Source organism: Balaenoptera ricei, chromosome 20, assembly GCF_028023285.1.
Source record: "Balaenoptera ricei isolate mBalRic1 chromosome 20, mBalRic1.hap2, whole genome shotgun sequence".
Classification (NCBI taxonomy): Eukaryota; Metazoa; Chordata; class Mammalia; order Artiodactyla; family Balaenopteridae; genus Balaenoptera; species Balaenoptera ricei.
This window is the reverse complement of record NC_082658.1, coordinates 3,176,004-3,200,608: the sequence shown is the minus strand read 5'-3', so window position 1 is coordinate 3,200,608 and position 24,605 is coordinate 3,176,004. Positions and strand designations below refer to the sequence as shown.

The following is a 24,605-nucleotide window of genomic DNA, read 5'->3' as shown; positions in this document are numbered from 1 at the left end:
GGATGTACATATCTTTTGTAGATAAGGCTTGAACCAGGTTTTCTAGAATTAAGGAGATTGTATGCTAGTCCCGTAACTTTAAATATGCAGGCTGTGGGAAAATATCTCAGCATCTGTGGTTGTTTTCAAGCTTTCCTGAGACACGTCTACCCACTCTACTGATAAGATCAGCCCACGATGTGCACACCAGTATCCACAAGCCCCAGTGACTGTCAACCAGCAAAGCCACTGGATTGAACCACTCAGAACCTAGAGAGGGTCCGCAAGGAAAGAGGCCAGAGGAAGCCCGGGCCTGGGGTGGGAGTGGGCTGATGGCTATCAAAGACAGCGAATTGGGCGATGCCTCTTCATGGCGCCGAATGCTTCCAGTTGTGAGATTACACGGCCCATGGGTGGGTTGCAGGGAAGGTCTGCTGCCTTTGGACGCCCTTTGGAATTAAGCCAAAGTGTTTGAATACAAAGGGAAAAACAACCCAGTGTGGATGATGTCACAGAGCATCCTGAGGAAAGCGGCAAGGATAAAGCTTCCTACTGCTTGGATCCAAAGAACACAGACTTATTTTGGCATTAATTTCTTCTGCAGCCAGAAGCTTGATTCTTATGGAAGGATTAGCCCTAATCGTGAAGAGCCAGTACTGAAGAGGATGTGTGTATGTGTGTGTGTGGTTCCTCATCAGTGAATTAGAGAATTAACATTCCCAGCCCTCCTCTGCATGTTTTAGGTAGTTTATGAATCCCTGTAACTAGGCAAAGGCCATTTTCCCTGAGGTTCATAGGACATTGGCTTGCTCTCCTCAAGGACACTAAAACCGTGACCAGAAATCTGCCATGTCATACAAGAGTGGTGGTTAGTAAATACAGAAAAATTCAGGGTAGAGAAGAGGGACCCAAAACTGAAAGGCCTTTAGGTCAGTGGCAGGCTAGTATCAGTAAAGAGAGATCCATTTTACTGAATTTCTTAGGTGACAAAGGAGGGTCTGTCTGTCAGCTCAAGCCACAGATGAAAGAATACCTATGCATTGTAAAGGTTTTAAAATTTTCTATTACGATCTTTTGACATCCTAAAAGGAAAACAAAAACAAAGACATATTCTGGCTGGAGAGAGACTGCCCTTCTCAGGGCTAGCCAATCCTTAGAGATAGAAAAAGACCCAGCCCGGAGCATGCTTTAGATACGCAAACTAACTCAACCAGGGCCACATCTCCTCCAGGAGGCTGTACGCCCAAGAAGGCAATATTCTTCTGCCTTCATCATCACAGGGCCAGGTATCAAGCAACTAGGAACAACCCTTATCACCCAGAGTTCTCCAGAATCATTCAAACTAGCCACAGCTAAGCTATTCATCCTGCCCTGCTTTGACTTCCTCACGTAAACCCTGATAGAAGCCAGCTGTGACTTGACCTCCCCTTTGCTGCTGTCTTCTGCCTCTGGACCACCCCGGTGTCTTTCCCACGTGGTCCTGTGCCACATCTGCTGTCTCAAGGACGTTTGAGTATAATACACTTGATTTTTTTCTGAGCCTCGATGCTGTCTGCTGTCATGGCCACAGCTGACTGACTATCTCATAAAAGAATACAAAGCAACCCAAGGTTGGGATGAGAGAAAACACATTTCTATCTCCATTGCAAAAGAAACGCCCCAAGGGTGATGAACATATTGTCATTACAATTCAGAATTTTTTAGATGGAAGGGAGTGCCTTCCTACGCTTTGGAGGGACACCTTGGAACACTGTAGCCGGAGGACCGCCATATTCTGAGCCTTGCAGCCTCGGGAGATGATCGCTAAGGCTGATCCAGCAGCTGGCTGTGGAACACGGCTGGCGGCGCTCACGGCTTCTCGCTCTGCAGCCTGTGGGCCGGGGGAGCTCACTGGATCACCCCAATGGCTGGGAGCACGCATCTGGGGAGAATCTGGTAATGCCTTTCTAGGTGCCAAATCTGATGTGTGTGGACTAATAGGCAAGAAAATGGCCAGACCCCTAAGGTCAAAGGCCAAGGGTTTCGGGTTGCCCACTGCAGAGGGGTGCTGGCGGTGCCTTGGAAGCAGGTCCATCCATGATTGTGGAAGGACAGGAATTCAGCCGCACTGACGGAGGGCAGTGTTGGGAGAGAAGACTCCCAGGGCTTTTGTGAATTAGTGTGACAGCCACGTAGTGGGAGGCCGAGGGCCGAGAAGGAAGGGGAGACGCAGAGGTGGGGAGCTCAGGAGAGGTGAGTGCGGGCGGCAGGCAGACACCCTGGCAGAAGAGTGACCACATCCAAGACGTGTGGCCAAAAATACCTGGGCCTGTGTGTGGAGCTGGGCTGCAGGATGATAGGGAATCCAGACGCAGTGAGGATAAGGGCTGTATGTGCTCCTCAGCCTGAAAAGAAACACTTCTTAGGTGCCAGCCCTTTACATCCATGAATTTGTTTCATTTTCCCCCAAATCCTGAGAACTAGGTATCAATATCATCACCATTTTAAGGATGAAGAATTTTTTAAAATTTATTTTATTGGAGTAGAGTTGATTTACAATGTTGTGTTAGTTTCAGGTGTACAGCAAAGTGACTCAGTCGTACATATACACATATCGACTCTTTTTTAGATTCTTTTCCCATATAGGTCATTACAGAGTATTGAGTAGAGTTTCCTGTGCTATACGGTAGGTCCTTATTAGTCACCTATTTCAAATATAGTTGTGTGTATATGGGAGGGATAAATTGAGAGATTGGGATATATATATATTCTTTTTTATATTCTTTTCCATTATGGTTTATCACAGGATGTTGAATATAGTTCCCTGTGCTATACAGTAGGACCTTGTTGTTTATCCATCCTATATATAATAGTTTGCAAGGGATGAAGAATTAAAGCTTAACTAGTTTGGTAGATTTATCTGGGGTCACACAGATAGTAAACAGTTGGGGGGAAAAGGACTACAAGAAATTCACCTCCTTCCATAGCTAAAGCTTTAACCCTTAATGAGGAGAGGAACTGCTGGAAGCAGAATCAGGGTGTAGATGGTTTTTTGTTGTTGTTGTTGTTAAGGACCTAGAGTATCCAAAGCGAACTTGAGAAACATAAACTTGGAAGACTTATGTTATGCTACATAATTTCAAGATTAACTATAACATATGGTGATCAAATAATTACTTTACTGACACAAAGATCAATAAATGGGTGAAATTAACAGAATAGAGAGCTAAGAAATTGATATATACTTATATGTCTATTTTATTTTTTCAACAAACACATGAAAACAATCCAATGGGAGAAAAAGTAGCCAACAAATGGTGTTGGAAAAACTTGATATCCCTAGAGAAAACAATATACCTAGACCCTTACCCTACACTAAACACAAATATTAATTTGAGATCTATTACAGACTTAAATAAAAATAGAAAAACTACACAGCTTTTAGAGAAAAATATAGGAGAAAATCTTTGTGAGTTGGGTGTAAGCAAAGGGTTCTTAGGACACAGGAATCAAAACCATGAAACACAAAACATGATAGTTAGATTTCCCCCAAACTAAATGTTTCTCCTCATTAAAATTGGACCTGATCTCAGCCAAAAAAAAAAAGAAAAGAGGAATCCCAGTCACTAGGGCTGGGGCACGAGTTCAAAGCAGCACTCATGGCAGGAGATTCCGGCTGAGTCCTTTGGGATGTGTTGTAGAGCCACTCAGGTGCCCTAGGGATTGACCCATCTCAGAACCGGCAGCGGAGGGGTGTGCGTGTGGGGTACAGTCCCCTAAGCCCTAGGGACTGGGAAAATTCACAGCAGGGAAATCCAGGTAGATGATTCCACTAAACACTGATCTATCTCAAGCTCAGAAGGCCAGCGAAGAGGAGCAGTGAGGAGGGGGCGGTGGCCGCTGAGCTGAAAAAAATCTATCTTTCCCAGAAAATCAAGGCCAAGAGTCAACAAAAATACTTTTTCATCCACACAGAACTCCCCATGAAAGTAATAAGAGTTGGTTTAATTGGAGAGATTCCGTATCTGAAGTATAACGTTCAATTCTGGATATTTTGCTTTTCGGGAGAAGTTACTATAATAGTGAAAACTAGGGAAAGAACTGAAGGAGGAGATATTCAAGAAGGTATCCACTTATGTATTCAAAACCCTACTGAGCACCAACGATAGTCCCTGAACTTGAACTAGATGTGCTGAGATAATGAAAACATGACCCTGCTCAAGTAGTTCACACTCAGACATGCAGAGAGGGGACATCTACATTTGTGCAGTAGAGAAATGGACCCTGCTGGGTGATGCTACAGAAGTTTGAACCAGGATCTGTGTATGGAGTTTACAGGGAAGTAGAGTTAATCTCTGTATCAAGAAGAATTTTTTATTGTTAGTATCTCTAACGATCTGGTGAAGATCAGGACCATCGACTCAGAATTTGGATGACCAACTTGAAGAATATATATAGAAGAATTTCCTGAATTTGTTAGGAGGTTAAGCTAGGTAATTCTGAAGGCTTCTTTTTATACAAAGATTTAAAGGCTTTATGTTATTTTTCATTAACCACTAAATAGCATTTCCTCCAATTTTATGAAATGAACAATGGTGAAAGATTGTCCAAGAGGATTAAAAATAAAGTGTCAGAAAGACCTCATCTTCTTGTTAAAGTAAAAACACTTGGGTCTAGTCTTTTATTTTAATAATTATGAGCCATATTTTCATGCCAAGAGAAAAGATCATACTGACCCATGTTTTGGTATTATTTGTGCCTTTGTTCATTGCATCAACGTTGTATTTTAGTTGATCTGTTTTTATTTTCATTTTGTATTTCTGCGTATGTCCTAAATTTAAAAAAAAAAAAAAAATCTCAGGCAGGATCATGGATTTTCTTAACAGAAAAATTAGGGAAAGCCCAGAATAAGGGCTGACAGGGAAGTTTCCAAGGGCCAGAGATGCTTCTGGATCAGTTACTCTTGTGTCCCAGGCTGTCCCTGAATCCCGCTGTGAGGTCAGACATACTATTTCTTGCAGGTGAACCAAATTCAGGTTTTGATGGTCTGGGTCTCAGAAAGGTCTTATCAGGTTCTTTTCACAACCTGTTATTCCATTTATATTATTTACATAATGCAAACAAAATAGTACCTTTACCTACATCATTTATATTTGATTTTTGGAGTCGGACTGATTTCTGTTGGAATCTCATGTCTACCACTTACCTATGTGAATTCCAACCAGTTATTTTACGTTTTTGATCCCCATCCCTTTAAAAGGGTAATTAAGAGAATGAAATCAGATAGCATTATAAAATGGTAGGTGTCCCATAAATGTCAGTAGTTTTCACCTGGACAAAACCAGGAACTTTGCCTTGGCTGACTTAAAGCAGCCACAGTGAACATGATGGGGGCAGATGTTCTGATTTTTAAAAAGATCAAAATGTGAAATGACTGATTTGTCTTTATTAGACCACGTACACACAAAAGCACGCCCTTGTCCCGGACTCGCTTCTTGACCCTCATCACCCTGATGCCAGCCCATCCCACATACCTTCCTGGACCTCGGCTGCATCGCTGGGGAGATTGGCCTCATCAGAGAGGCGAGGTCCAGGGATGGAATGTGGGTGTCTGGAAGCTGAAAGTGGAATATTGCTGCTCAGAAAACCATGTCAGAAGCGGGTCAAATTCTAGAGAAGACCATACTGAGTGATAAAAAAGCAGATCAGTGGTTTCTCGGGGCTAGAGGTGAGGGAAAGAAACTGACAGCAAAAGGGCATGAGGAACTTTCTGGTGTGATGGAAATGATGTATATCTTTATTGTGGTGTTGGTTACATGCCTTATACACTTGTCAAAATTCATCAAACTGTACACTTAAAATGTTTGAGTTTTATTGTATATAAATTATACCTTAATACAGCTAATAAGATAGACAAAAAAAAAAAAAAAAAAAAGAAGAGGGTCAAGGCTGGTGTAAATTGCCAGAACTACCTTTAATATCATGAGTATTCTATCATCCTAATTGCAAAAGTGCAACTGGCACGTATTTTCTCAAACCTGAGAACAAGATGTATGTTCCCAGGAGTTGAGCCATTTGAGATATTACTTTAAGCTTAGCTATTAACCGACTATCACTGTCTGTATCAGAGCTTCCCACCTCTCTAAAATGGAGCTAATAATAATTGTCTCCATTGAGTTTGTGCTCACTGTGTGCCAGGCACCATAATCGAAGGAGATTAAATCGAAGGAGATTAAATGATATCTAAGAGAGAGAGATTGTGAAAGGCTTTTGAAAAGAAGGCAGAGAGAAGCTAAGTCACTTGTGAAGGTCACGCTGGTGTAAGCAGCCCATTTGAACTCTACCTTCAGGATTATGGGCTTTCAGAACCTCTAGGGATGTTCCCCTAGCTCCCTGTGAATTCTCCAAATGATTTCAAGGCTCATGGGAAATTAAAGAAGGAGGGGGAAGGGCTTTTAAAAAGAAAAGCTTAAACAAATATGGTATTTGCTGCATTCCTGATATATACTTTTGTTGTCTATTTTGTTAATGATTTTTTAAAATTATGAATAAGCTTCAAATTCTATTTAATGAGCTTTCTGCATCTACTGGGTACATCATATTGAGAAGATCATTTTTTTCCTTGAATGTGTTCATATATTACCTGTATCAATAGATTTTTCTAATGTATATTATCTTTACATTCTTGGGTAGACGTATCCACTGGTAGATTTAATTTGCAATTTCTCAAGTTTCTTTTATTATATAGCAAAATTTAAATTGGCCTATAATCTTAATGTTTTATGTTTAATCTTTGTTTTAGGCATTACAATTAAACTAGTCTTGTAAACTGCAAAAAAAAAAAAGAAAGAAAAGCTTAAAGAGTTTTGTAAATAAGACATATTTATGGTTAAACCCACGGCCCTGCATCTATGCAATGTTGGAATTTCCAGGTAGACAAGCTGCATTATCTCAACCTCTGCTCCTTTCACCAGAGAAATGAACTCTAAAGCCATGGGGTGTTAACCGATATTAATGACTCCCTGGCAACGCTCCAGATTGCAAACCAAAAGACGACAGTGAGTAGAAGAAAAACATTAAAAGTTAAAAAGCCCAGTGCTTTTCTACCTAATCAGACGTCAAAGCCTGAGGAGCTTACTATTTATTGAAGTTACCTTTTAGCAGTTTTTTTTTCTAATGCGTCTTTACAGTATTTCTGTCTATATTTTTAGTTGTCAAGACGTCATTAATGACAAGTCAATGACAGCACCTTTCATCACACGGTTTCAAATCTTCAGTGCCACTTTGTTGTCACTTTGGAACAGTGGAAGAGTGACGAAGACACACAAAAGGAGGGTTTGATGAATGACTATTTCCACAGGAAATTAAAGACTCATCCTTTTCCACATTGCCCCACGGCATCAATAAGTCACATTCGGTTGGATAAGTCATCATGCTTTTAAGTCTGTCTCTCTGTTTCTGATGGTTACTTCCCTGATCTATAAAAGGCACTTGCATTCTTAATCTGTTTGATTCAGCACTCCCCAGAGATTATATGAAGGAAAGAAAGACTATTCCCAGCCATAGACCGTAGAGCAATCAATCATGACTATGTAGCCAAAGGAAGCATCATAAGGGTGCCTACTAGCAGGCATACACCCAAAAAAGATCGAGCAAGAGAGCAATGCTTTCAGGCTTGGCTCACTTAGTAACCCACTAGATGGTCTTACCTTAGTTACGGACGATGAAGTTCAGCTCAGACCCCCGTGTCTTTTGCATCGTATAAGAGCACGGCAACTAGACGTCCAGGGTTCCTTTCTCTCTGCTCCTCCAAGCTCTCTCAAGCTGTCAGCACCCACCGCCATGGAGATGAGAAAGCACACGGGAGAATCTCGCTCTTCTTTGCTTTTCCGGACACATTCACCACATACAAAGGCCACTGAGATCTCCGCTTGCCTCTAGTGAATCAACACTTTCTTTAACTTGTTCCCATGCCTACCCGTAGTAGATAGTCTTGCCAGTGGTGGCTTCCAGAAAACAAGAATCAAGAAGAAAGAGCCTCCCTTCCTGCCCATCTATACCTTTGTTTTTCGAACTTATTCAACAAGGCTCTCCCCAAATCACAAAATGGCCGAAAGTTGCCCCTAAACTTCTCACTGTCCCAGAGGCTGGATTTTTTTCTCACTAACACCTCCAGGACTTGAACAACTTCTTCCAAGTGTGTTCTTCTTAAGTGTAGGTGCCCTAGACTGTCACTGTAAAGATTTTTCTCTGCAAACACACCCTGTCTATGTAATCGTTCACCTAAGGCAAACAGCATTTCATTTGGGTTCCAAGGAAATGTGTGCCCCTTGAAGACCACTGACAAGCCCAGTAGTGGTTTCAAGGACAACGTTTAGATATTTTTCTGAGAAGCCCGTTTTATTTTCTGGCTTGTTTGTTTGTTCTAAGTTTGGGATATGGGAGAGAATAAGTCTCTTACTCAATATCCACTTTTCACCTATTGGGAAGTCTTATAATTTGGAATGAACTAGTCATGAAAATGTGGACATTTCCAAGAAATTGATTGGATGCTGGTACCAATTACTAAGATGATGAAACCAGGAGAGAAGGAATTTTGAAGTGGGGAACTCAGTGGTTGAGGTTTTACTGTGGTTAATTGGATATGCTCTCTGACATCCAAATGAAGATGTCAGGTAGACAATACGTATTCTTCTGGAATTGAGGGGAGCGGTCCAGAATGGAGGTATAAGATTGGAAGTTATCAGTACATATAGGGTATTTAAAACCATGAACATGGATGAGACCACGCAAGGAGTGAGGGTAGTTAGAAAAGAGAAAGAAAGATTCCCAGGACTAAGCTCTGGGGCAACTCAATTTGAAGTTGGGAAGATGAGGATGAGCCAACAAAGGAGACTGAAAGGGAGAATTTCTTGAAGTAGACAGAAAACCATGAGATGGAGGTGAAGAAAAGATGGCAAGAAAAAGGGAGTGATCCTCTGTGTCGGAGATTAATGAGAGGTCGAGATGAGGACTAAGAACTAACTGTTGGATGTGCCCATGTGACGTCACTGGTGGCTTGACGAAAGATGTCTCAGTAGAGTTTTGGAGACAAATGCCTGATTAGATCAGGAACAAGTGGGAACAGGGCGAGAGGAAGTGGAGAAAACACGTATCCCCTTTGTAAGGAGTCCTGCTGTCAAATGGAGTAGAAAAATGGGCTGATGGATGGGAAGGAACATGGAGCTCAAGGGGGGTTTATTTTTCAGGGAGGGAGTTTTTTGTTTTGCTTTAATATGAGAGATGTACACTTTGTCACATAAGATTTTGCCAACTTCTTAATTTTTAATTAAGTAAATGTCCTACAAGGATTCTTGTGTGTCCTTTTTATTAAAAATAAGTACTTCTTTTGGGAGACTTGAAGAAGGTGTCCTGTTTGGTCTCATGGTTTCATTACAAAATCATGAGGAGAGAGTGGAATACTTGTATTGAACCAACAGCTGTGTCTGCTTTGTGCATGTTATATTACCAACCACCAATTTAACTAATTGGGTGAGAAGTGAATAGTCAACTTTCTAAAAATCATTTTCTCTCCCATTTTTTCCTACATTATGCAAAATACTTTGCTTAATTTCATCGTAAATAAAACATTGTTTATATAATTGTGTAGAACAACATAAACTACAGAAAATATAAAACCCATACTAATAACTTCTCAGTACACATTAAAATAATCCTAACTTTAATCTACAAATTAATCATAGCCTAATCCTAAACTACTTGTTCACCTATAACATTGTTTGGTGTACAGTTTATGCTTAATAGTTATTTCTTGAAAAAAAAAAAGAATGAATGAATGAATGAGTGAATAACAAGTACTAAAGAAATCTGCAATTATCACCATTTTCCTTAAGAGTTATATTTGTTTTCAGACTAGGTTATGAATCCGAGTTCTTTCTAAACCGTTCAGATTTGTGAGAAGAGTAAATAAAATATGGGACATCAATTGAGAATCTACTTAATGACAGACTGATATGTTAATGAGAGACCCATTAATAGGTGTAGTCGCATATGCACAGAGTTTTCTACAGCTTTTATAGTACAGTTGAGGAGGGGCATACATTGTCCTCAACAGAATCACTTTAAATGCACAGGATACCCTAGACCTGGGATTTTCAGCCTTGGTATTTTGGGCCAGATAATTCCTTTTTGTGGGAGGATGTTGTGGGCTTATACGGCGTTTAGTAACAACCCTAAACTCTTCCCACGAGATGCCACATGACCCCAACCCCCAAAGTGACAGCCAGCAATGTGTCCAGACACTGTCCAATGTCCCCTGGGTGACAAAATCACCCCTGGTTGAGAACCGCTCTCCTAGCCTCAAAGAACCAGGTAGATGAGTTTTACTCTCGGTTAGTGAAGTCCATAATAGGATATGGATTCACAAAATACGTAAATATGATTTCTTTCCTAAAACACCACAAAGGTGGATTCTTTAAGGAGAAGGTACGTATGTAAAATGTGTATAAAAGGACGCAGTGTTTGGAACTCGATGTTAACACAGCTCTGTGCTTAGGAAAATATACATTCATAAGAAGAAGGCTGGACTTCAGGAAAATAGGTAGAGAGAAAGCGCATTTCCATTGAGGCATTAAGTGTCCGCATTGGTTTTTCAGAGAATCGCGTTAAGATGGGTTCAATTTCTCATCTTTAAAGTGCGAGGCAACATAGTGATTACGAACTGCGGTGGGAGACACTCTGCTGATTAGAAGCCTGACTCTCGCGGTGCCTCCATCCCCCCATCTGTGAAAGAATGATAATAAAAACACCTATTCGGTATAGCTCTCAGCAGAAGCAATGAATGAATATTCGTAAAGCACTTATAAAAGTATCAGACAATAATATTTGCCCTCTCAATGCCGTTAAATAACAGCCTGATGGGAGAACATGAAGAGACACACCTGGGCTGGAGGATGATTTCTGGGTGGTGAAAAGTCAAACGAAAAATGGAAAACATTGGAAGATCTTACATGGCTGAAGGAATGGGCAAAGTGTTAGGTAAGAGTAAAAGTGTGTAAAATGGAAGGCATCGAGCTTAGGGAAAAACTACATAACTATTCTTATGATGATCTATAAGATAATCAAACTGACTTAATCATTTGAAATAGAAAAAAAATTTAGACCTTTCTATGGTACATTGTAGACGCTAGGTAATGGACAGAATTGTTTATGTTAACATAATTTTCCATACTTAGGGGTAAATTCTAAGTTGTTTGGTGTAGCCTCAGCCCCTGCTGAAACCGTGCCTTTGGAGAGACCCAAACAAACTTCAGAGGAGCCACTATTGCCGGCCGGAGGGCTTCCTGTTATTCCAACTGCCCGGTGACCATAGGCGACAGAGGAAGTGTCTGAAGTTCTCACTGCGAAACAGGGCATTCCTCTCCCGCCACTTACGAAAGTCTCTCCCGCTACCTATGTTCCTAAGTTGTGGGAAACTTACTGACTTATTTTCCTCTCTTTGGCCAAACTGTGCCAAAGCGGAGTGGACAATCTTAATAGATGTCCAAATGTGGACTCAGAAATCAATCAGTGGTCAATTGGTTAGCGTGGGCTTCCTCTCAAATGAGTGATCGTTGTTCCATTTTAAAGCTTAACAAAGAGGCATCATAAGCATTTCTGCTTAGATCATTATTTTCCGAACTGGAATGAATCACTTCACCGGCTGGTTGTTGTACCGTCTACCGAATACACACATTACTGAGCAAAGACCCTGTGAGAATCGGCGCAGTGGCCGAGTCCGTCACCTCAAAGGCTCAGAAGGGCACGAGCACAGCAAGACGTCCTTGCCTGAGCCCTGCTATGACAGCCCCTCAAGGTGGCCCTCGGTCTCTGCTGGGACATTTTCATTGACAAGGACCTCAGTGACCCTCACGTGTTCTGTTCCTATTTTATGATGACTCAACTCTCTCAATGAGGAAGTCCTTCCTTAAACTCAGATAAAAATGTGTCTTCCGTAGCTCTCACAGGATGTTCCTGTCCCCCTGCTGTCCCTCTGCAAAGCAAGTCATGTCCTACTTCCAACAGGCAGTTCTTCAGACAAAAAAAGACCAGAATCTCCTCGTTACTTCTTACCTTCCAAGTCCCGGGCTTCACTTCCTCCAGGGAAAACCCTCCAAAGCCTCCTAGGTTCCTGATATGCAGAGTGATGATTTAACTTGTCACTTTTAAGAGTGAAGAGTGTTGGGACAAATGCTAAAACGATGAGTCACCAAGACAGCAGGTGTCAACCAGGACTGCTGGGACACTTAGCTTATTCATAAGCAGTTGCGTGCTAGCAAATTTTCATTACGGGTTCTTGGAGGGAAAAAAAGGACTGATTGCAGAGTTTGCCAATTTCTTTTTTTTTTTAATTTTTAATTAGAGTATAGTTGATTTACAATGTCGTGTTAGTTTCTAGTGTGCAGCAAAGTGATTCAGTTATACATATACATATATCCATTCTTTTTAAAATTCTTTTCCCACGTAGGTTATTACAGAATATTGAGTAGAGTTCCCTGTGCTATGCAGTAGGTCCTTATTAGCTATCTATTTTATATCTAGTGGTGTGTATATGTCAATCCCAAACTCCTAATTTATCGCCCCCCCTTTTGCCTTTGGTATCCATAAGTTTGTTTTCTACATCTGTGACTATTTCTGTTTTGTAAAGAGTTTGCCAATTTCTATGGTATAAACTGCAACCCTGGCTGATGTCCAGTTGCTGATGGGATGTACCAGAACATGGAGGTGGTAAGGGGGGTGAACAGCTAGCTCTTGGGAGCTGACACAAGTCTGCTCCAGCACACCCCTGGGTCATAAACCATGTTTCAGGATTTGCTCAATATCCTGATTATTCTTCTCTGATTCTCTCTTTTAAAATGCGACATATCTTAATTCACAGTTATTGAGGTGTTGTTTGACCAGCCCAGAATCTGTCCAGATTCCACTCAAAATTCCACTGCAAAGATCCAATTTCATCAAAATTCAACTTCGCAACTACTGGGAATGAGAGTAGGGAGATGGAGAAAGACAAAGTCACAGAAAAAGCCTCTAGCTTCTCATATTTGGGTCAGGAAAAAAAAAGTTGGTCTTTAGTGTCTGTACTGGAAAGAAAATTGGGCAAAGCTGATATATGTTAAATTATATATATATATATATATATAATCACTAAGCAATTCTTATCTACCACGAAGTCTTAATTAAAGTTGTCATTTTTTTAACGGAATGAAAAAGAAACTGGCTTCAAAACGGCTGGCTTGTTAAGAGGGATAGTGCAAAAAATGATTTAAAGTTTTAAACGTTTCCCTGTAATTCAGTAAGCCTTTGTGAAGTCCTTCTCGTGCATTAAGGAAACTCTATAAATATTCAACTTAAAACTCTGCAAATAAATAAACTTCTTTTCAGGGGTAGCCTTCTTCACTCTTGGATAGACTCCACTTTCTTTAAAGCCACGGGTGTGTTTGTGATCGTTCTTTAGGGAATCCACCCTGCAGTTGTTACTTGTGAGTCATTTTTCCCCAACGGTGTAATTTACACCCTTCTTCTGTTCATACTGAATGCCACTGGTGGAGACAAACCATGTTAGCGCCCAATAGCGGTTACAAGAAAAATTAAAGTGTTTATTTGGCTTGAAGGCGGGATCTAGGATGGGGAAAAGTATGAGAGAGAGCTGGAGTGGTGAGCCACATCTGGGAAGTCAGGTTCAAGAATTTCAGTTATTCTCAGGCAGGATTAAAGGGCTTTGATCAGGGGAGTAGGACAATCTGATTAGAATTTAAGAGCATGTGTTCTGGCAGCGGTGGTGAGAATGGATTGGCCAGACAACTGATAGGGAGGGAAGTGAGGAAGATATTGCATAACCTGGGGGAATAAAGCAAAGGGAACAGATTCAAGAGGTACTTGGGGGTCTGAATCCACAAGAAGCAGAAATCCATCAGGGAGGGAGGGAGGGAGGGAAAAGGGAAAGGAGTTGCAGAGTAAAGGGAAGGGTGGGAAGAGTTGAGTATGATTCCAAGGGAAAGATGGGTACGGCTGCAATCAGGTCAACAGGTGGGATGGCAAGAAACTGGTGATTTTATTTCTTGGTTCAATAAGGGGACGGTGGGTAGGGAGACAGGATCAGAGATTGAAAGAGAGTTGAAAACATTTGAAATAGTCAACCGTAGGGAAGTTAAAAACTATGTTACATGGGCCTGCATTGAGGGCCTGTCCTTAGGAACGTTTCCTCAAGAATCTGATGGAAAACGTGTATTCTGTAAACGTGTCCCAGGTGCTCCTGTTAGGTCTTCCCACTTCCATGTAATGATCTGTGCCTCTAATTTTTAGTGAAACTCTCCAAAGAAAACCAATGCGTTTTGATTTAAGAATTTCAACAGGGTAACTCATTCCATTCGTGGTTTCCAGATTGACCACTAAAGGGCCTTTATGACAAAAACAGTGAACTTCCCACAAATACTTGTTCCGAAAACATTTGCTGGAGGGCTGCCCTCCCCCGGCCCCGCCCTCACACAAGCCCCTGACATCAGCACGGGCATAGGAGCGTGCAAGCGATTGATGCATCCTGGTGTGGAAGTCCGAAATTTAGTCAGGGAGCAATCCCCAGTGAAGTCATGTCTCGTTCAGGATTAAATGGCTAACTCGGATTCAGTGATCATATTAAGAAAAATGCATGTAAAAGGCCCAGGAATTTTTCCTTTGTTGGATTCACAAATTAAACTTGCACACGTCATGTCTGCAAAGCAAGCATTTCACCATGTCAGATGCTTTCTCTGACTGTAATAGGATGTAAGAGAAAATAAAGAGCATGCTACTTTCTCCAGCTGGCTGGGTCGTGTACCTTACCGCACCTCTGGAATTACACATTTTAAATGTAGATTTCTTGACACTCTAAAAAGGCAAGTTTATATCCAAAAACCTTGACCAAGTTACTAGCTATAAACTGTTCAACCTGTAGAGGCCACTGAAAACGCTGAGGTCAAAACACAGTCCTGCCTAATCCCCAAAGCATTCCACGTCTGAGAGGTGTGGTTTTCAGTAGAGCAGAAAGTGTACATCAACTGAATTATGAAGACAATTGCCTTTATTCTCCATAGGATGTAATGCATATATTGTCAGATAGCCGTGTTTATCTGATACCTAATGCAATCTGAAAAACTAGCAAGTTACCAGCAATTTCCAAATCTTTGCTCCAAATGTTCTCTGTTGTCACATCAGACAAAAAAGGATTGTTCCTTTGGAAATATGAGCCACTATTTTGATGTTATAATCACAGCCATTACTTATTGAATACATACTACACACACATTAGTACATAGGACTTTGGTAACAGTTTTACAGAAGTTATTTGTTTTCATTCTTAAGCCACCCATAAAATAGGTACTTACATCCCTAGCAATTTTTAAATAAGATTTAAATATACTGATAGAGTATCTCAAAGTCTTGTTATGAAAGAAGGTATCAGCAGGACTAGAACTGAAACCTTCTAAAACCAAATACCACATACTTCTCAGTTAATAAAGGCAAAATAGACTTCTCAAAGAAATAGAGCCAATTTGAACTAATTACAGATGATGTCGTTTTCCAAAGAAAACAACCCCCCAAACCGGACTGTGTGCAGGAGACAGAAGCAGTGAGACCTTTGCTGCAATGACCTGGAAAGAGGACTGACTATGACAAATGCCGAATTGTCATCAATCTGAACCAGGTCAAAGGAGTCTTGACCCAAGTTTGAACCACTTCTAACAGTTCGTCTGGCTTTCAAAATTATTGGCACTCCACTGAAGGTCCAGTGGCCCTAAATGACTGTCTAAACTTGGGCAGGGCTCATTTTGCTATTTAAAAGTTTCTATATAGACATCAAATAAATATTGCAGAAATGAAGATCACCCAAATGAGAACAAGTTGGGGCTATCATTCAGAGTTTGCTCTAGCAGGGGGGTCCGCCGCCATCACTCGTGTTTGGCAGAGATTCAAAGAGGAGGCAGAAGAGTGGGAAAGCATTATAGTCAAAAAGAAAAAAGGAAGGCTTCAGGTATGGTCTGATCCAAGGCTGGGGGCATGAGAAGCTGGAATCAGGTGTACTAGAAGTGGGCGTCTTCTGTGATGAGGAGGCACATTTTGCTTTCCCTTGTTGGTTTGAAGTTAGAAGCAGGGGAAGAAAATTAGGGGAGTTGGAAGTCAAGGACCAATTCTTGATCATTTTGGGCCCATTGTTACAAAAATGTGTCTTCCAGGGCTATTTGCTACAGAGCTGGGGTGAGGGGGGGACGGTCAGAATTGTATTGCCATATATGATCTTGGCCACCGTTCGTATATTCAACCTCTCAAAACAGTAGAACGTGGTGGTAAATGAAATGTGGGAAAACCACTTTGAACAAACGTGCTTCTTGAAACTATAGCCTCCATCCAATACTTAAAATTGAATCATTCGTGGGAAAAAAAACCCCAAATAAATTATTCAGACTCCCTTATTATATGAGCTAAAAAATGCATTCAATCACTCATTTTTTTTTTTTTTTCAAAGCAGGTTGACTTTCTTAGAACTCTTATCTATTGGCCAATATGTTAAAGCTGGGTTAATTTAATTATCATTGAATCTGATCTTGATGAAAACGACTGTAACAAATACTCAATAGTAACAGTCTTCTGGGGATAAATTGCATGGCCTTGCACTATAAACTGTTGAAAACAGCAGTTCCTGCCATCTCTCGAGACTGATCAACTATAGCAAGCTGGATGCATCCTGTTCTTGGAAATATGGCATTTTGCCCAATACGACTCTTTGAAGAGTCAAAAATTATTTTAAACTAGGGGGGAGAGTGGGTAATAAATTTCAGCCTTGTCAGATCTACCAATTCAAACTGGTTTCAGTCACAAAAAGGAAGGTCAAAGTATTTGACCATTTTTCCTACCTTTTCTGCTGGCTGTATTTCTCTGACTCATCACCTTACAGGCACCATAAAGCGCCACGTGGCTGGGTGCAGTCTGTTAAATATTTTGCCAGCCCTTTCTTTCAGTCTAGATGGTGTCTGTGTGTATGCAGTACATACTTTCACTAATTATTAGAAGCTTACGTTCTTTCAACTTCTGCAACTTTCTCCAATTCACAGATGCAACACTGAGGATTTATTTGTGATGCAGACCACATTGTAGACCTTTTGGTATTATATAACACCTGATTTCCTAGCCCATAAATGAGGTTCTGCTTAAACAGGATAAGTAACCTAAATTCGCCTAAATTAAAACTCCTCCCCCCCATCCCAGGCCATCATAGTACTTGACTTATTTATGTTATTCACTGTGTAGTCGATGCACCCAAGGGTCTCAAATTAAATGTAAATATTACATGAGAGGGTAAAATAAGGGAAAAGTGACTCTTCACAGAGTACGGGATCAGGATGATTCAAGGGAACAGGCAAAAATCAAGCAAAGCAGCCCTCCCTGGAGAATAGCAGGAAAGTGAAGACCTACACAGGGCTAAAGCAAAGTAGTAGACGTGCAACCAGTAGAAGAGAGGAAATCAGAGCATCAGGAGTGTGTGTGTGTGTGTGTGTGTGTGTGTGTGTGTGAACTGGGAGACAGGGTGAGGGACAGAGTGGAAGGAAAACCCAAAATAAATGCTGCCTGTTTTTAACTTGTTTGCAATTTATCCTATCAAGGAGCAAATCTTATATCATTCCTCAACCTAACTTTTGATGATTTGCCCCAAAGACATAAATGCTGTTCCTTGCCCACCCGTCCCTGCCCCTGGCCTTTTTACTATGTTCAAGGTGGTTACTATGAGACAGGCTGGGACCTGGGACCTGGGACCCTTTGCTGCAGGGCTTGCACCTGGACAAACGTCTCCTTGAGCAGCAAAATACAAAGGAATTATGAGGGACTAAAAATAACTGCGTGCATGCGCAGTCGGGGCAAATAATGAACAGTAAGATACAAAAAGGCCAAAACGCAACTGTCACCTCTCCACTTGTGAGGTGTCAGGAGCAAAAGCACGGTACCACGCGGGATCCCTGCACACAGCACCGTGAAGGGGGTGGGCAGACCTCCTCGGCCACCCCTCCTGCCCCGACACACTGATCCGCCCACCCTTACCCCGTTTAAGCTCACCCCCCGCCCCCGGGGGATGGAGCAAGGTTACGCATTACTTGCTTTCGCCCCCACCTGCTGCAGCACAAGTCCCAGTAAAGACTTGTCTGAATCCCTCATTGGGCCTCTTACCAATTTCTACTGATTAAAGAGTCCAAGAGGTTGGTAACAAATGGGCTATTTGCAAATTTATGATTTACAAGACATAATGCCAGTCCACAGGAAGTTTAGTAAGCTGTTTAGAAGACTAGCTGTAGCAAACAGGCAATGATCACTTGTATTTTTATTTCAGTTATGTTTTGACTAATACTCAAATGAGTGGGAAATGGTCCTCGCTGACGGTTGATGAGCAGAAAAGGAAATAGAAACCAGGATGTGCTCCTTGTTGCCTGAAAATAGAAACCAGGATGTGCTCCTTGTTGCCTGATTTTATCTGGAAAAGCGTCATGTGAAAGGTGGATTTGGCTCTGACTTTGAGACACCTGCTTAGATAGGTGAGTGGAGTGGGAGAGGATTTAACATACTTCAGAAGGGAGGAAAGGACACAGCATTTGTGTAAAGTGAGAGAGAGAAATGGTGGCAGAGAGGGCCAAAACGTGAATTTGGGCCCCAAATGGCAAAACTTTTACCTGCCTGGCTGAGGACTTTCTTTTTTCAGTAGCCATAGTCTACTAAATAATATTTCTGAACAAGGTTTTAGTTACATTTTTGGCCATCGAGGCAAACGAAATGGATCACACTTCCATTTTTCAGATTCTCTGTTTGACAAATTTAGCAAAATTACACAGTCCTTTATACACTTCCTGGTCACTTAGGTAGATAAATCATAGATTATTGAAGAGAGACTACAGAATTTGATCATTCACAATGGCAGCTCTGGGCTTTTAAGTATCTTTAACATATGAATATGATAAATGAACCCAATGAATTCAACTCAGTCTGTAAGTAGCACTATGAGCCTAAATTAGGTCCATAATTCAGCCCAGAAAAGAAAAGTACCTGGGAAAATCAACTCCAAGGGTTTCCACTGACCTCAGTTACCCATATAATGTGTCGATTTTATCCAGCCAAAGTGTAACAAAGATGATCTGTTTTCTACTAGCTAAAGGTTTGTGAGAAGGCACACAGTGTTTTGCCATAGACTTTCCCCCTTATCTTAGAGCTTTCAAGCCTGTAGCATTTTCTTTCAAGGGAAAAACAAAAACCTCAGAACAATTACCCCATTCAATGATAAAATCACTGCCATCAGCCTTTCTACCACTGACCCTTTGGACAGAAGCAGAAACAGCAGGTTCTGCCTAGATCGAGTTGCCCTGTTTTACCAGCACAAATACTTTGGCAGGAAGATAAGTATGTGATTCAATTCAAGGTGGAGCCTAAAAAAATAAACGTTTGAGCAAATGATTGAACAGCTTTCTCGCTGTGCAAAGAGGCAGCTGAGGCCGGACAGAAGTGGACACCACCAGTCTGAGTCAGATCTCTTTGCTTAAAGCCCCGGGGCATCAGGACTAGACCTCGGGTGATGGACGCAGTTATTGCCAGGGTTATGGAGCGTCAGAATATCACGCTCTGCCTTGATCGTGAGTGTGAGGTGACTAAAGATTCTAAACAGAGTTAGTAGAGCTGTGTGTCCTCTGTAAACACTGAAGTAACTGGCGTTTAATTTTTTACCTACATATAGATTTGGTAAACAGATATGATAACCTTCTGAAAAAAGAATGTTACACACGGTGGTAAGTCTCGTTTATAGCTCAGTATTCTCCCTTCTTCCTAGCCAAGTAAGTTTATTTATTACTGTGCCCTCCGGTGTAGACTGCCACAATTATGGAAACCCTGCAGTTTTACACTTTAGTAACATAAGGTGGCTTTTGTTTTTTTTTTTTCCTCATTGTCTCCTCCAAGTCAAGAATCCCACCTTTGGGAACTACTGGAGCAAATAAACAACAAAAACCATGGCTTGTGTGGTTGTTTCTCTTCAGACTTCAGGAATCTGGGCAGACGGAGTGTTGAATGAAAGCTGGCGTACTAAGGCTCTCGTCCCTGGCAGTTAAAATTCATGTACAAATTATGCAAGGCTCTTAATTTGATCTAAAAACAAAAACTTAGGTGGTCAACTCATGTGGCTTAAATCACCCAATTCCTGTTACAGAACACTTCCCACACCCCCTCCCTAAAGAGCCAAATAAATAAGGATAGTAGGACCCCAAGCTTACAGCATGGTGACTGGCACACAGTAGGTCTTTAACAAGTGTTCTCTACTATTGTAGGTCCAAGAAGAGGAGAAGCAGAGGATTCAGAAGGTGAAACTGGCTTGATTTGCTTGTTCCTATCTCTATACTCCATGTAGCCACAGAAGACCAACTTTCAAACGTTCTGATGGACACAAGGCTAAAAAATTTTCTTCTTTGAGTTTTCAAATTGAATTTATAGGTTATTTTAAACTGAAGACTTAATTTACTAAGCCATATTAAGACCTATAAATTTTAAGTAATTCAAGACATGGAACTAAAATTGGCCCTCGGGCAAAGCTATTATGACTCAAATGCCAGAATCCCGTGAACAAACAACAAATAAAATGCTGGTGACAAAGACAGAGGTCATGCCCCCTCCGGGAGCTTTTATTAAAGTTCCTAGTGGAGAAAAACACCACCACCTGACTTCATTTGATTTCTTTTCAATGGCAGCCACTAATTACTTTGAATATAGCCCAAAAAGGACCATCCCATTTACCTATAAGTTAGAAATAGTCCTCTCTTCCAGGTTTAGAAAAAATGCAGCATCCAAAAAAGAAGCGTCACTTCACTTCTGTTCTCATGGAGGACCAAATTCATTAAATGAGTTAGAATTAACCCTTTTAATGAAATTCACTCCCCTGGGAAGGTCAACATTTCTAAAGCGCTTGTCTGCTATGTATTCGCTGTTTCATATTCTTGCCCCCCAAAACTCTATCACTGACCCAATTTAAAGAGAAACAGAAGTTTGATAGTGGTGAAGTGCCTTGGCCTATACATTCCCCTGGTTTCCAAACTTGAATGTGGATCCGAATCACCTGGAAGGTTTGTTAGCTACACTGGACTCCATCCCCACAGCTGCCGATTCAGTAGGTCTGAGATGGAGCCTGAGAATTTGCATTTTTTACAAGTTCCCAGGTGATTCTAATGCTTCTAGGGCCGGGACACACTTTGAGAACCTCTAGCCTAAATCACATAGGGCATAAGGGGCAGAGTCTAGATTAAAACCCAGGTCTGCCTGATTCTACAATACAAACCGATTGCACGCTAAGAAATCACTTGTTATCCTTTTAAGATTTCTCTACTGCAGAGATGGAAGAGAAAAGGAGAATCTGTAGGAGTTGCACGTTTTTTGAAAGAGGAATGGATCTGGAGTCGAAACCCTGGAGTCTGAGTTCCCTTGGGTGCCACGTATGGCTTCACTGACCTGAGCCTAAGCGTTCCCATCACTACAGTGAGAATTCTGCTACTTTACTCTCACTCACCTCACAGAGTCGTTTTGAAGATGTGATCACTGTTGTAAAATAATTTTCTAAGCTTTGAAGTGCTACCCACAAATGTTTGTTATTTTCATTAGGAATCAAATCAGAAAAAGAGTAAAACAAGAAAAACAAAAATATGCGAGTGAAGGATCTGGTCTTTAGTTTAAAAGCTGAGACTACGCAAAAGGAAATGCCAAGCACAACAAAGAAGTTTATTAGAACCTTCAGGAATTCAGGGATCTTTAACATGAACGCACTAACAGTCCTACGGGCAGGGCAACTGCCAAATTTTCCCACCAGTTTTTGTTTTCAACTTAAGAAGTAAACATCCTATTTCTTCAAGAGACATTTTTATGATGAATCCTGGAAAATGATTAATAATTATTTTCATGGAATTATTTTTAAATAGTAAAAATGTAATGCTAACAGCTTTCTTTCTTTGGAAGTATAGTTTTTTCTTTTTCTTTCAGAGAATACTGAAAATATTTTACTATTAAAAATACAATTTCATTATGCTGATCACTGGCTTTGTTGGATGCTCTTTCTCAAGATATAAATTTGACTTCATTTGTAATAAATGGCAGAACCAATGAAATACAGGATTTGCTACGCCATAAATAGTTAACACAGGTGACTTCATATCACTCACTGTTATTCTTAATTAATTTTAATGCAAGAGTGAAAACTAAGGCTGCTTCTACTTTCTCCATGAAAACTTCCATTGTAAATATTGGCGTATCACGAGCAGCGACTTCTAACTAATGAAGTTAATATTCACTGGCACAAAGAAGGGGTCTATTTTATACTGAATTAATGAAAGGGAGACTTTCTACTCTAAACTAAGAACTCTGTCAAGGCCCATTGGGCTCTACTTTTATCATATTTTTCCCCTCAAACAAATGGTTTGTTTGGTATTAGTTCAATACTTGGTATTAAAGCCGACAGATTTCCATATGTCATTAGGACCATAAAGAACGATTGTATTTTCCCCCATCAATGAATTATTACTTTCCTTAGATTGGCTATTATATTTGCTTTATGAAGTGAAGTCCTTATTGATTTATGGTGTTAAAATTCTGTTTGTGTCGATTAACTTTTTTGTGTGTTTATTAACTTTTGATGAAAATGACAGATGCTTGTGCTGGTGCAGCTGGGGTTCTGCCTGTTAAATAGAGTACAGATATCTTCTTTTCTGTTTCTGATTTGCTTGTTTTTTATTCTTTAAATGCCTTTGATAGAGAAAGCACAACTTAATGTTTGGCGTGCAAAATAGAATACTTCAAAGAAACCAATAACCAGAGAGCAGAGAGCAGGGTTCAGAGGGAAGGGTTTGATTCTATTTTATCATTTCAATGCCTGAGCAGTCCTCAGGCTTTCACTCTGAGTTGCGTACAAAGGTTTCTTGAACGTTAGGTGTATAACCCAAATTATGTGTCAATCTAATTTAGCATTACTAGCAATCACACAGATATGAATTTATGGGGAACTGAGGTTCTTTAGAGGGTGTGGGTTAATGGTTTAAAACACTTATTATAGAGAAAGGCTGCCTGGTCCAAAATCAGCTATGCCACTTACTAGCTGTGTGACCTTGGGAACATTTCATGGCCTCTCTGTGCTCCTGTTTTCTTATCTGTAAAAATAAAGTTTCTCGTGGGGGTGGAAGGATGAATACTTGTAAAGCACTTAGAACAACGCACAGCATGTAGTTAGTACCCTGTGTCTGTTAAATAAAAATCAGGGAGTAAACTGAAAACGTTATTTCTGCCTTGAAGTGACACATGCTCCTTTGTTATTGGTAGGTGAAACATCCCATAAGTTTCTCCATGTAGTCTCGTATCATTCATGGAAGATTCAGCAGAAATATCTTCTTTCCACGACTTTGGTAACAGAACGTTTGGGATGTGAACACAAACCCTTCACAGAACGGATGAGGCCACCTATCCTTGTGACACTATCTCTGTGATACAGAGAAAACACGACGCCTTTGAAATATACCAAATCTACCCTATTAGACAGCAGCAAAGGAAGAGAAACTGAGACAGATTAAGCTGAAAGAGTTAGTCAAACATAATCTAATAAGGAAATAGAGAAAATTTATACAAGATGGTGATGATAAAGAAGCAGCTTTCGTAATATCGTTTTGGCATAGCATGTTGAGGCTATTTCCTATCTTCATTGCTTTTTTCTATATTTTTCTCATTGTCAAGAAATTTTGCTACCGGTCAAGAAATTTCTTAATATATCTCTGGGTTTCTTTCCTCAGGTTAAAAGAGGGGTAAGTTATACTTAAGCAAAACAAACATCGTCTCTGTGGAAAAACGGTTGGTGACTTAAATAAGCATACATAATTACGCGAACCAGAAGATCTGGGTTAGTGTAGAGATTTGGTTGCTATCCGTTCAGCACCACCACTCGCCCAAGTGAACTAAGATAAAGACGAGGGTATCTCAGGGAATATACATTTATTAAAATATCTAGAACACATTTATTCTCCAGTTTTCACTATTTTAAGTAGAGGTAATCAAATAGCCAAAATGAGGTTCTGCAAAGCCATTAAAAACTTAATACTTAATACTCCAGAGCTTGTTCACGTGTATTGTTCTCACTTTGTGCTGTGTTCCATTACACAAGTAGTTCTATTATAACACACATCGGAGTGAAGGAAGACTCTCTCCTACCATACAGGTAGCTGTTTGGAGACAGAAACTATGTTTCGATCATTTGTTTTATATTCTGAATGGCAGGCATCAGAGGTGGTAGGTTTGGATGGTATCAGTTTAGCTAAACTGGGACTACACGTTCCAGAATCCTATTTCCTTCACAGTTCCAGGTTAGCCTGGGCCATGGGAGACATTCTGCATGACATCTGTAAGGCGGAAGTAAACCAACAGCTGTATTCTCTTTACATCGGAAGGTCGGCACAGGGCACGAGGCACTGTGGGACTTCACACAGGTTGGCATGGATTTGCTGGCTAACGTGTTGGCACAGAGCAACAGGTGAGCCCGTGGTTCCTGCTGGGTTTCTTCCTTCAGCTTCTGCGGCACCTGGGTTACA

The 24,605-nt window shown here is 40.8% G+C and overlaps 1 protein-coding gene across 10 annotated transcripts in view; it reads right to left on the bottom strand.

Moving 5' to 3' along the window:
• The window catches only part of KCNJ16 (potassium inwardly rectifying channel subfamily J member 16), a 151,711-nt gene that overhangs the window by 20,278 nt on the left and 106,828 nt on the right, over nt 1-24,605 (bottom strand). For 2 of the 10 annotated variants that reach the window (XM_059906462.1, XM_059906465.1), the window contains exon 1: nt 7,668-7,883. The exons of the other annotated variants lie outside the window; for them this stretch is intronic. The gene's annotated coding sequence lies outside the window, so the exon portion shown is untranslated. Of the gene's footprint in view, nt 1-7,667; nt 7,884-24,605 lie in introns of those variants that run through there. 10 annotated transcript variants of the gene reach the window in all.